The sequence below is a fragment of the Lampetra planeri genome, chromosome 3 (genome assembly GCF_965212315.1).
Source record: "Lampetra planeri chromosome 3, kcLamPlan1.2.h2, whole genome shotgun sequence".
Lineage (NCBI taxonomy): Eukaryota > Metazoa > Chordata > Hyperoartia > Petromyzontiformes > Petromyzontidae > Lampetra > Lampetra planeri.
In genome coordinates, this window is record NC_136109.1 from 10,873,893 (window position 1) to 10,886,946 (window position 13,054).

Sequence of the window (13,054 nt, forward strand, 5' to 3'; positions counted from 1 at the left end):
TACGAACAGACCTCCGGAACTTATAACTCGTTCGTGAGTAGAGGCGTCCCTGTATATTTGTGAGAAATTCTTAGGATTCCGATAACGTTTCTTACCTAGAGACGGTGGTGCTATCTGTAAGACGCTTGGCGGGAAAGGTCGTCGATTTACCTCCAAGGCACCTCGCTCCAGGTAGCAGAGCTGTCGTAGCACAGGCGTCCGACGTTCAAGGATCTCACCCTCTTACAGTATCACCAAAGATCACTCTTCCCCCCCCCCCTCCACCCCCTCCGTTAAGCCTTAACAGACAGTTGGGGGGAAGTGCTGCGTTAGTGAGTAAGCAGCAGCACCGATGAATGGGGGGAATGGCACGTGGATGGGGTGGCTTTGCCAGCACCCACGCCCGGCCGCTTTGTCCCCCCACCCCCCAGTGGCGATGTTTATATGCACACCACATGAGGTTACAGCACAGGGTGGACCAGATGTCTTGTGCCCCCCCCCCCCCCCCAATTAATTGAATCCAAACATTTTTTTCCATTTTGCATATTCATTGACGTCTAAAGCAAACATTAACTTTTTGTTCAACAAAACATTCTTAAGTTTTAATGGGGGTGGCGTGGGGTAGGGGGGGTGGTCACAACACATCCGGAACACCCTGTGTAGTACAGCGCCGTCACCATTTGAGGCCGAGTCAACCTAGGGGGAGGCCACGGGCACCGGTTGATGACGGTGGCCCCGTTGGTGGGTAATCGAAACTCACCACAACCATCACCACCGCGACAAATGACAACTTACTAGCTATCTAACTAGATATCTAACTAGATATTTAACTAGATATCTAACTAGCTATCTAACTAGATATCTAACTAGCTATCTAACAAGATATCTAACTAGATATCTAACTAGATATCTAGTTAGATATCTAACTAGATAACTATCTATCTAACTAGCTATCTAACTAGATAACTAGCTAGCGATCTATCTAACTAGATATCTAACTAGCGATCTATCTAACTAGACATCTAACTAGATATCTAACTAGCGATCTATCTAACTAGCGATCTATCTAACTAGATATCTAACTAGCGATCTATCTAACTAGCTATCTAACTAGATATCTAACTAGCGATCTATCTAACTAGATATCTAACTAACTAGATATCTAACTAGCGATCTATCTAACTAGCTATCTAACTAGATATCTAACTAGATATCTAACTAGCGATCTATCTAACTAGTGATCTATCTAACTAGATATCTAACTAGCGATCTATCTAACTAGCTATCTAACTAGATTTCTAACTAGCGATCTATCTAACTAGCTATCTAACTAGATATCTAACTAGCGATATATCTAACTAGCTATCTAACTAGATATCTAACTAGTGATCTATCTAACTAGATATCTAACTAACTATCTATCTAACTAGCTATCTAACTAGATATCTAACTAGCTTACTAGATATCTAACTAACTAGACATCTAACTAGATATCTAACTAGCGATCTATCTAACTAGATATCTAACTAGCGATCTATCTAACTAGCTATCTAACTAGCTATCTAACTAGCGATCTATCTAACTAGCTATCTAACTAGATATCTAACTAGCTATCTAACTAGATATCTAACTAGCGATCTATCTAACTAGCTATCTAACTAGATATCTAACTAGTGATCTATCTAACTAGATATCTAACTAACTATCTATCTAACTAGCTATCTAACTAGATATCTAACTAGCTTACTAGATATCTAACTAACTATACATCTAACTAGATATCTAACTAGCGATCTATCTAACTAGATATCTAACTAGCGATCTATCTAACTAGATATCTAACTAACTAGATATCTAACTAGATATCTAACTAACTAGATATCTAACTAGTGATCTATCTAACTAGATATCTAACTAGTGATCTATCTAACTAGATATCTAACTAGCGATCTATCTAACTAGACATCTAACTAGATATCTAACTAGCGATCTATCTAACTAGCTATCTAACTAGATATCTATCTAACTAGATATCTAACTAGATATCTAACTAGATATCTAACTAGTGATCTATCTAACTAGATATCTAACTAGCAATCTATCTAACTAGACATCTAACTAGATATCTAACTAGTGATCTATCTAACTAGACATCTAACTAGATATCTAACTAGTGATCTATCTAACTAGATATCTAACTAGTGATCTATCTAACTAGACATCTAACTAGATATCTAACTAGTGATCTATCTAACTAGATATCTAACTAACTATCTATCTAACTAGCTATCTAACTAGATATCTAACTAGCTTACTAGATATCTAACTAACTAGACATCTAACTACATATCTAACTAGCGATCTATCTAACTAGATATCTAACTAGCGATCTATCTAACTAGCTATCTAACTAGCGATCTATCTAACTAGATATCTAACTAACTAGATATCTAACTAGTGATCTATCTAACTAGATATCTAACTAGTGATTTATCTAACTAGATATCTAACTAGCGATCTATCTAACTAGACATCTAACTAGATATCTAACGAGCGATCTATCTAACTAGATATCTAACTAGATATCTAACTAGATATCTAACTAGATATCTAACTAGTGATCTATCTAACTAGATATCTAACTAGCGATCTATCTAACTAGACATCTAACTAGATATCTAACTAGTGATCTATCTAACTAGACATCTAACTAGATATCTAACTAGTGATCTATCTAACTAGATATCTAACTAGTGATCTATCTAACTAGACATCTAACTAGATATCTAACTAGTGATCTATCTAACTAGATATCTAACTAACTATCTATCTAACTAGCTATCTAACTAGATATCGAACTAGCTTACTAGATATCTAACTAACTAGACATCTAACTACATATCTAACTAGCGATCTATCTAACTAGATATCTAACTAGCGATCTATCTAACTAGCTATATAACTAGCGATCTATCTAACTAGATATCTAACTAACTAGATATCTAACTAACTAGATATCTAACTAGTGATCTATCTAACTAGATATCTAACTAGTGATTTATCTAACTAGATATCTAACTAGCGATCTATCTAACTAGACATCTAACTAGATATTTAACTAGCGATCTATCTAACTAGATATCTAACTAGTGATCTATCTAACTAGATATCTAACTAGCGATCTATCTAACTAGACATCTAACTAGATATCTAACTAGTGATCTATCTAACTAGATATCTAACTAACTATCTATCTAACTAGCTATCTAACTAGATATCTAACTAGCTTACTAGATATCTAACTAACTAGACATCTAACTAGATATCTAACTAGTGATCTATCTAATTAGATATCTAACTAGTGATCTATCTAACTAGATATCTAACTAGCGATCTATCTAACTAGCTATCTAACTAGATATCTAACTAGCGATCTATCTAACTAGCTATCTAACTAGATATCTAACTAGTGATCTATCTAACTAGATATCTAACTAGCGATCTATCTAACTAGCTATCTAACTAGATATCTAACTAGTGATCTATCTAACTAGCTATCTAACTAGTGATCTATCTATCTAGATATGTAACTAGATATCTAACTAACTAGCTATCTAACTAGTGATCTATCTAACTAGCTATCTAACTAGCGATATATCTAACTAGATATCTAACTAACTAGATATCTAACTAGATATCTAACTAACTAGATATCTAACTAGTGATCTATCTAACTAGATATCTAACTAGTGATCTATCTAACTAGATATCTAACTAGTGAGCTATCTAATTAGATATCTAACTAGCGATCTATCTAACTAGCTATCTAACTAGATATCTAACTAGCGATCTATCTAACTAGCTATCTAACTAGATATCTAACTAGTGATCTATCTAACTAAATATCTAACTAGCGATCTATCTAACTAGCTATCTAACTAGATTTCTAACTAGCGATCTATCTAACTAGCTATCTAACTAGATATCTAACTAGCGATATATCTAACTAGCTATCTAACTAGATATCTAACTAGTGATCTATCTAACTAGATATCTAACTAACTATCTATCTAACTAGCTATCTAACTAGATATCTAACTAGCTTACTAGATATCTAACTAACTAGACATCTAACTAGATATCTAACTAGCGATCTATCTAACTAGATATCTAACTAGCGATCTATCTAACTAGCTATCTAACTAGCTATCTAACTAGCGATCTATCTAACTAGCTATCTAACTAGATATCTAACTAGCTATCTAACTAGATATCTAACTAGTGATCTATCTAACTAGCTATCTAACTAGATATCTAACTAGTGATCTATCTAACTAGATATCTAACTAACTATCTATCTAACTAGCTATCTAACTAGATATCTAACTAGCTTACTAGATATCTAACTAACTAGACATCTAACTAGATATCTAACTAGCGATCTATCTAACTAGATATCTAACTAGCGATCTATCTAACTAGATATCTAACTAACTAGATATCTAACTAGATATCTAACTAACTAGATATCTAACTAGTGATCTATCTAACTAGATATCTAACTAGTGATCTATCTAACTAGATATCTAACTAGCGATCTATCTAACTAGACATCTAACTAGATATCTAACTAGCGATCTATCTAACTAGCTATCTAACTAGATATCTATCTAACTAGATATCTAACTAGATATCTAACTAGATATCTAACTAGTGATCTATCTAACTAGATATCTAACTAGCAATCTATCTAACTAGACATCTAACTAGATATCTAACTAGTGATCTATCTAACTAGACATCTAACTAGATATCTAACTAGTGATCTATCTAACTAGATATCTAACTAGTGATCTATCTAACTAGACATCTAACTAGATATCTAACTAGTGATCTATCTAACTAGATATCTAACTAACTATCTATCTAACTAGCTATCTAACTAGATATCTAACTAGCTTACTAGATATCTAACTAACTAGACATCTAACTACATATCTAACTAGCGATCTATCTAACTAGATATCTAACTAGCGATCTATCTAACTAGCTATCTAACTAGCGATCTATCTAACTAGATATCTAACTAACTAGATATCTAACTAGTGATCTATCTAACTAGATATCTAACTAGTGATTTATCTAACTAGATATCTAACTAGCGATCTATCTAACTAGACATCTAACTAGATATCTAACGAGCGATCTATCTAACTAGATATCTAACTAGATATCTAACTAGATATCTAACTAGTGATCTATCTAACTAGATATCTAACTAGCGATCTATCTAACTAGACATCTAACTAGATATCTAACTAGTGATCTATCTAACTAGACATCTAACTAGATATCTAACTAGTGATCTATCTAACTAGATATCTAACTAGTGATCTATCTAACTAGACATCTAACTAGATATCTAACTAGTGATCTATCTAACTAGATATCTAACTAACTATCTATCTAACTAGCTATCTAACTAGATATCGAACTAGCTTACTAGATATCTAACTAACTAGACATCTAACTACATATCTAACTAGCGATCTATCTAACTAGATATCTAACTAGCGATCTATCTAACTAGCTATATAACTAGCGATCTATCTAACTAGATATCTAACTAACTAGATATCTAACTAACTAGATATCTAACTAGTGATCTATCTAACTAGATATCTAACTAGTGATTTATCTAACTAGATATCTAACTAGCGATCTATCTAACTAGACATCTAACTAGATATTTAACTAGCGATCTATCTAACTAGATATCTAACTAGTGATCTATCTAACTAGATATCTAACTAGCGATCTATCTAACTAGACATCTAACTAGATATCTAACTAGTGATCTATCTAACTAGATATCTAACTAACTATCTATCTAACTAGCTATCTAACTAGATATCTAACTAGCTTACTAGATATCTAACTAACTAGACATCTAACTAGATATCTAACTAGTGATCTATCTAATTAGATATCTAACTAGTGATCTATCTAACTAGATATCTAACTAGCGATCTATCTAACTAGCTATCTAACTAGATATCTAACTAGCGATCTATCTAACTAGCTATCTAACTAGATATCTAACTAGTGATCTATCTAACTAGATATCTAACTAGCGATCTATCTAACTAGCTATCTAACTAGATATCTAACTAGTGATCTATCTAACTAGCTATCTAACTAGTGATCTATCTATCTAGATATGTAACTAGATATCTAACTAACTAGCTATCTAACTAGTGATCTATCTAACTAGCTATCTAACTAGCGATATATCTAACTAGATATCTAACTAACTAGATATCTAACTAGATATCTAACTAACTAGATATCTAACTAGTGATCTATCTAACTAGATATCTAACTAGTGATCTATCTAACTAGATATCTAACTAGTGAGCTATCTAATTAGATATCTAACTAGCGATCTATCTAACTAGCTATCTAACTAGATATCTAACTAGCGATCTATCTAACTAGCTATCTAACTAGATATCTAACTAGTGATCTATCTAACTAAATATCTAACTAGCGATCTATCTAACTAGCTATCTAACTAGATATCTAACTAGTGATCTATCTAACTAGCTATCTAACTAGTGATCTATCTAACTAGCTATCTAACTAGTGATCTATCTATCTAGATATCTAACTAGATATCTAACTAACTAGCTATCTAACTAGTGATCTATCTAACTAGCTATCTAACTAGCGATATATCTAACTAGATATCTAACTAACTAGATATCTAACTAGATATCTAACTAGATATCTAACTAACTAGATATCTAACTAGTGATCTATCTAACTAGATATCTAACTAGTGATCTATCTAACTAGATATCTAACTAGTGAGCTATCTAACTAGATATCTAACTAGATCTCTAACTAGCTAACTAAATATCTAACTAACTAGCTAACTAGATATCTAACTAGCGATCTATCTAACTAGATATCTAACTAGCGATCTATCTAACTAGATATCTAACTAGCGATCTATCTAACTAGATATCTAACTAGATATCTAACTAGCTAACTAGATATCTAACTAGCGATCTATCTAACTAGATATCTAACTAGATATCTAACTAACTAGATATCTAATTAGTGATCTATCTAACTAGATATCTAGCTAGTGATTTATCTAACTAGATATCTAACTAACTAGATATCTAACTAAATATCTAACTAACTAGATATCTAACTAGTGATCTATCTAACTAGATATCTAACTAGCTAACTAGATATCTAACTAGTGATCTATCTAACTAGATATCTAACTAGCTAACTAGATATCTAACTAACTAGCTAACTAGATATCTAACTAGCGATCTATCTAACTAGATATCTAACTAGATATCTAACTAACTAGATATCTAACTAGCGATCTATCTAACTAGATATCTAACTAACTAGATATCTAACTAGATATCTAACTAGATATCTAACTAGCTAACTAGATATCTAACTAGCGATCTATCTAACTAGATATCTAACTAACTAGATATCTAACTAGATATCTAACTAACTAGATATCTAACTAGTGATCTATCTAACTAGATATCTAACTAGCGATCTATCTAACTAGATATCTAACTAACTAGATATCTAACTAGATAACTAACTAACTAGATATCTAACTAGTGATCTATCTAACTAGCTATCTAACTAGATATCTAACTAGCTAACTAGATATCTAACTAGATAACTAACTAACTAGATATCTAACTAGTGATCTATCTAACTAGCTATCTAACTAGATATCTAACTAGCTAACTAGATATCTAACTAACTAGCTAACTAGATATCTAACTAGTGATCTATCTAACTAGATATCTAACTAGCTAACTAGATATCTAACTAACTAGATATCTAACTAGCTAACTAGATATCTAACTAACTAGATATCTAACTAGCTAACTAGATATCTAACTAATTAGCTAACTAACAAGCTCCCCACGAGGGCTTAAGCCCCAAGGTCTTTGACTGTTGACCGCTACGATTCGCCTGGGAACGGAACGAGCCACAGAGAGGAGAGACTGGTGCAGGAAACGCTGTCAACAACAACAACAATCAACAACAACAACCGACGGCCGTCCATGTTAAGAGAGAGGTCGATTCAGAGAGACGGGTGCAGGAAAAGTTGACGTCAACAACAAACAACAACAATCAACAACAACAACAGACGGCCGTCCATGTTAAGCGAGAGGTCGATTCAGAGAGACGGGTGCAGGAAAAGTTGACGTCAACAACAACAATCAACAACAACAACAGACGGCCGTCCATGTTAAGCGAGAGAGGTCGATTCAGAGAGACGGGTGCAGGAAACGTTGAGGTCAACAACAAACAACAACAATCAACAACAACAGACGGCCGTCCATGTTAAGCGAGAGAGGTCGATTCAGAGAGACGGGTGCAGGAAAAGTTGACGTCAACAACAAACAACAACAATCAACAACAACAACAGACGGCCGTCCATGTTAAGCGAGAGGTCGATTCAGAGAGACGGGTGCAGGAAAAGTTGACGTCAACAACAACAATCAACAACAACAACAGACGGCCGTCCATGTTAAGCGAGAGAGGTCGATTCAGAGAGACGGGTGCAGGAAACGTTGAGGTCAACAACAAACAACAACAATCAACAACAACAGACGGCCGTCCATGTTAAGCGAGAGAGGTCGATTCAGAGAGACGGGTGCAGGAAACGTTGAGGTCAACAACAACAATCAACAACAACAATCAACAACAACAACAGACGGCCGTCCATGTTAAGCGAGAGAGGTCGATTCAGAGAGACGGGTGCAGGAAACGTTGAGGTCAACAACAACAATCAACAACAACAATCAACAACAACAACAGACGGCCGTCCATGTTAAGCGAGAGAGGTCGTGGCTGCAGGAGGGAGAGGAAGTGGAAACGGGGACGGAGGGAGGAAACGAAGGAACGCCACCACCACCACCATCATCACCATCAAACAAAAACCTGTTGTTGTCGTTGTTGTTATTTTTCTAAAACTAAAGTTAGCGGTAGAAAAGAGTCGCGCGTACCTCCTCGCCATGTTGACGGGGGTAGGGGATTGTCACACACACACACGGGGCTGGCGTGAAGACGCGGGGTGTGTGTGTGTTGGGTGGAGGTGTGTGTTTGTGTGGGTGATGGGTGTGCGTGTGTGTTGGGTGTGTGTGTTGTGTTGTGTGTGTAATGTGTGTGTGTGTGTGTTGGGTGTGTGTGTGTTGGGGGTGTGTGTGTTGAGTGTGTGTGTTGGGTGTGTCATGGGTGTGTGTGTGTGTTAGGTGTGTGTGTGTTGGGGGTGTGTGTGTGTGATGGGTGCGTGTGTGTGATGGGTGTGATGTGTGTGGCGGGTGTGTGTGTGTGTTGGGTGTGTGTGTTTTGTGTGTTGGGTGGGGGTGTGTTGGGTGTGATGGGTGTGTGTTAGGTGTGATGGGTGTGTGTGTGTTGGGTGTGATGGATGTGTGTGTGTGTTGGGTGTGTGTGTTGGGCATGTGTGTGTGTTGGGCATGTGTGTGTGTTGGGGAGGGGGCAGAGGGGGCCCTTTGAGAAGCTCTCATCTCGCATGCCCTGGTCCGCTTCTTCTTACACCCGCTGGGGAGACACCGAGACAGAGAGAGAGAGACACGCAGAGATAGAGAGACACAGAGACACAAACAGAGACACACACAGAGACAGAGAGATATAGAGACAGAGACACACACACAGAGACACACACATAGACAGAGAGACAGAGGAGATCAAAGAAGAAGCGCTGTTACAGCACAGTTACAATAAACCCACCGACTGTCACTTCCCCGCCTCCCGATAACTCGGAAAAGAAATCCTTTGCCCCGGTTCTACTCTTGGCTGTTACCCCAACGCACCCCGCTAGGCGGAGAACACGAGGCACAAGACAAAGATCCCCCGTGTAGCCTTCACAGTCTGCTGGGGGCAAGTGCTGTTCAGCGAATCAGCAACCTGTGAAGGCTGGCGGGACTGTGGCACTTTTGGCTCGTTGAAGAAACTTCATTGCGGGCTCTTGAAATATCGAGAGGGTTTTTTGTTTGTTTTAGTTTACCGAATTGAGAAGGGGGGGAAATGTATCGTCTTGTTTTGGTTGCCTACCCCTTGATCGTAGGATTCCAGTTTACCATGGGAGTCTAGTTTACCACCGAAGTACAGTTTGCCATGGAAGTCCAGTTTATCATGGGAGTCAAGTTTACCATGGAAGTCCAGTTTACCACGGAAGTTAAGTTCACCATGGAAGTACAGTTTACAATGGAAGTCCAGTTCACCATGGGAGTCCAGTTTACCATGGAAGTACAGTTTACCATGGAAGTCCAGTTTACCATAGAAGTCCAGTTTACCATGGAAGTCCAGTTTATCAAGGGAGTCAAGTTCACCATGGGAGTTCAGTTTACCATGAGCAGGGGTCGGCCACCTGCATCTCCAGAGCTTCATGCTGGCTCTTTGGCTTCACCCTTGCAGCTCTTTGGCTGCCCGCAGTTAAAAAAAGAAAACGTTAAACCTAAATAACAATTTTACGTAAAGCTGATTTATTAAATATGGTGGAGAATGGGGTTACTATGGAATGAATGTCTTGGTGACATGTACAGTGCAATCAAACGGTATTGTTAAAGAATAATTAATGGGGGGGGAACCCTAACTTGACGTAGTTTATTCCATCACCTAGTTCGTTTGAGTCAGAATGTAATTGGCATCTTCTGTCTGCGCGCTCCTGTGTGTTGTGAACACGTAGCTCTGCGCGCGATGCGCCTCTCGAACTAATTTGGTCAAAGACAAAAACAAGAACAATGGCCCTGCTTCTTCTTTGAAAGGTTGTCGACCCCTGATCATGGGCAGCATCCACCACGGGCAGCGTCCACCACATGGCAGCGTCCACCACATGGCAGTGCCCACCACATGGCAGTGTCCACCACATGGCAGTGTCCACCACATGGCAGTGTCCACCATGGACATGAAGGCTGCTTAGCGCAAATGCTCTGTTTTCAAGACACTCTTCCTATTTAACCTCACATACCGTAGAAGTTCAACATCACAATCTAGATTTTAAGTTTTCGTGACTGCAGGGATCCATACTCTTTGGTTCTTTCGGTAAAGTCACGTCGGTATGAGATAAATTAAATCATGACGTTTCGGGCGCAACACAAGCGTCCGTCATCAGGTGGGACAACCACAGCAAGAAACAATTGTTGCTGAAGTGGGCAAAAGGGGCTGCTGTAACAAGAGGATATATAGGTAAGAGAGGGGGGAGGAGCCAGGGAGGATAGAGAGAGAGAGGGGGTGTGGGATAGGGAGAAAAGGGCGAGTACGGCAAAATGTCGGGTGGGGGGGGCTGAAGAAACTGTAGATGCGGATATTAAGGCAACACCATAAAGCAGTCAAGGTTTTACCTGGTTAATAACATCCTTCCAAAGATTGCTCAATTTGTATCCATCTTCTCGGTTGAAGTTATATCTATGTTTATATATATCTGGATGGCTTCATGAACAAACCTTTGATAGTTGCCCGAAGGTTTTCAGAGTACCTTGGTCTCGGGAAAAAAACAATATCATGAGAGCCCACAGCGTTATAGCAATGGTCAGTCACGGCAGAGGTATTGATTCTCCCGTGTTTCAGATCTGACTTGTGCTCGCGAACACGGTCCGAGATATGTCGTTTCGTTTCCCCAATGTAACACGCACCACAGGTGCAACTTAGTTTGTAGACTCCAGGATATTGCATGTCAGAAATGATCAGGTCTCTTCTCAAACAAAACCATCACGTTACCATACATAGCAGGCGTTACCAAAAATATTGCCAAAATCTTAAACAAACACAAGATCCAGGTCCGATTCAGTACAGTACACAAAATCCGTGATCTAATCCCATCTGTGAAGGATGTCATTCCTGACTTGCAATACCCTGGAGTCTACAAACTAAGTTGCATCTGTGGTGATTGTTACATTGTGGAAACGAAACGTCATGTCTCTGACCGTATCTGCGAGCACAAGTCAGATCTGAAACACGGCAGAACTAATTCCTCCGCCGTTGCTGATCATTGCTATAACGCTGTGGGCTCTCATGATATTGTTTACTTCGAGACCAAGGTGCTCTGCAAGCCGTCTGGCTACCATCAAAGATTTGTTCATGAAGCCATCCAGATATATACACATAGACATAACTTCAACCGAGAGGATGGATACAAATTGAGTAATCATTGTGAAATGTTATTAACCAAGTAAAATGTAACCGTTCATAGTTGTTCTACCGAGTTAATTGCATCCTCAGCGTTCAGCAGTGCGGCTGTTTTGTTTTGAGCACTATCATCTGTTTTGGCCGCAATCGTTTTGTTGCTTTGCTCTCCCTGCCCACTTCCCCCCCCTCTGCCCAGTCCCACGTCCCAGCCCCTAGCGCACAGGCAACGCTCCCCCTCCCCTTATTCCCCCCCTCACCGCCCTCTCTGACTTATATAAACGCCTTAATTCCGGCATCTCTCCCGCTTCAGTAAAATTGTTCTTGCTGTGGTTGTCCACCTGATGATGATTGCTTGTGTTGCAATCGAAACGTCGTGATTTTTTTTTACCTACGTGATTTTACCGAAAGAACCAAAGAGTCACGAAAACTTATAATCTAGAATGTATTTTAATGATTTTATAGACGAGAAAAAATATATAATCGATTTAAAACTAATTATTATATTCAAATTACCTAATTATGTTTGTTCACATCGTACAAAGGCCTGCATTGCATACGTACCCTCATAATATCATCGGTATACTTAAACTATTATGATTAAGCAAGTTAGATACCGTGAATGCGCAATTGTATTGTATTAAAACTATTCACTAGTGTCTGAATATCCTTTAAATAAACACGCAAAACTATCCCGTAGCTTGAAATATTATTGCACATTGTGATATGGCAAATACAATATACAAATGTGCGACGTAGTTTTCTCAATCCACTGCTGGATGAAGGGCTCCCGTGCCATGCATGTTGTGTTGTTTGACCATACTTCGAAAGCTGGGGAAAATTGTAATAGCAAGTTTGGCGCTGCGGTGGC

At 37.7% G+C, this 13,054-nt stretch overlaps 1 protein-coding gene across 2 annotated transcripts in view; it reads right to left on the reverse strand.

Annotated features, from left to right (window-relative positions):
- LOC144737650 (uncharacterized) overlaps positions 1-9,892 on the reverse strand; it is a 75,436-nt gene extending 65,544 nt beyond the window's left edge. The window contains exons 1-2 of one of the 2 annotated variants that reach the window (XM_078620451.1): positions 9,790-9,892; positions 96-180 (exon numbers count right to left, since the gene is read on the reverse strand). The gene's annotated coding sequence lies outside the window, so the exon portion shown is untranslated. Of the gene's footprint in view, positions 1-95; positions 181-9,044; positions 9,129-9,789 lie in introns of those variants that run through there. The other variant, XM_078620460.1, reaches the window with a different exon arrangement.
- Between the last annotated feature and the right edge of the window lie 3,162 nt (positions 9,893-13,054).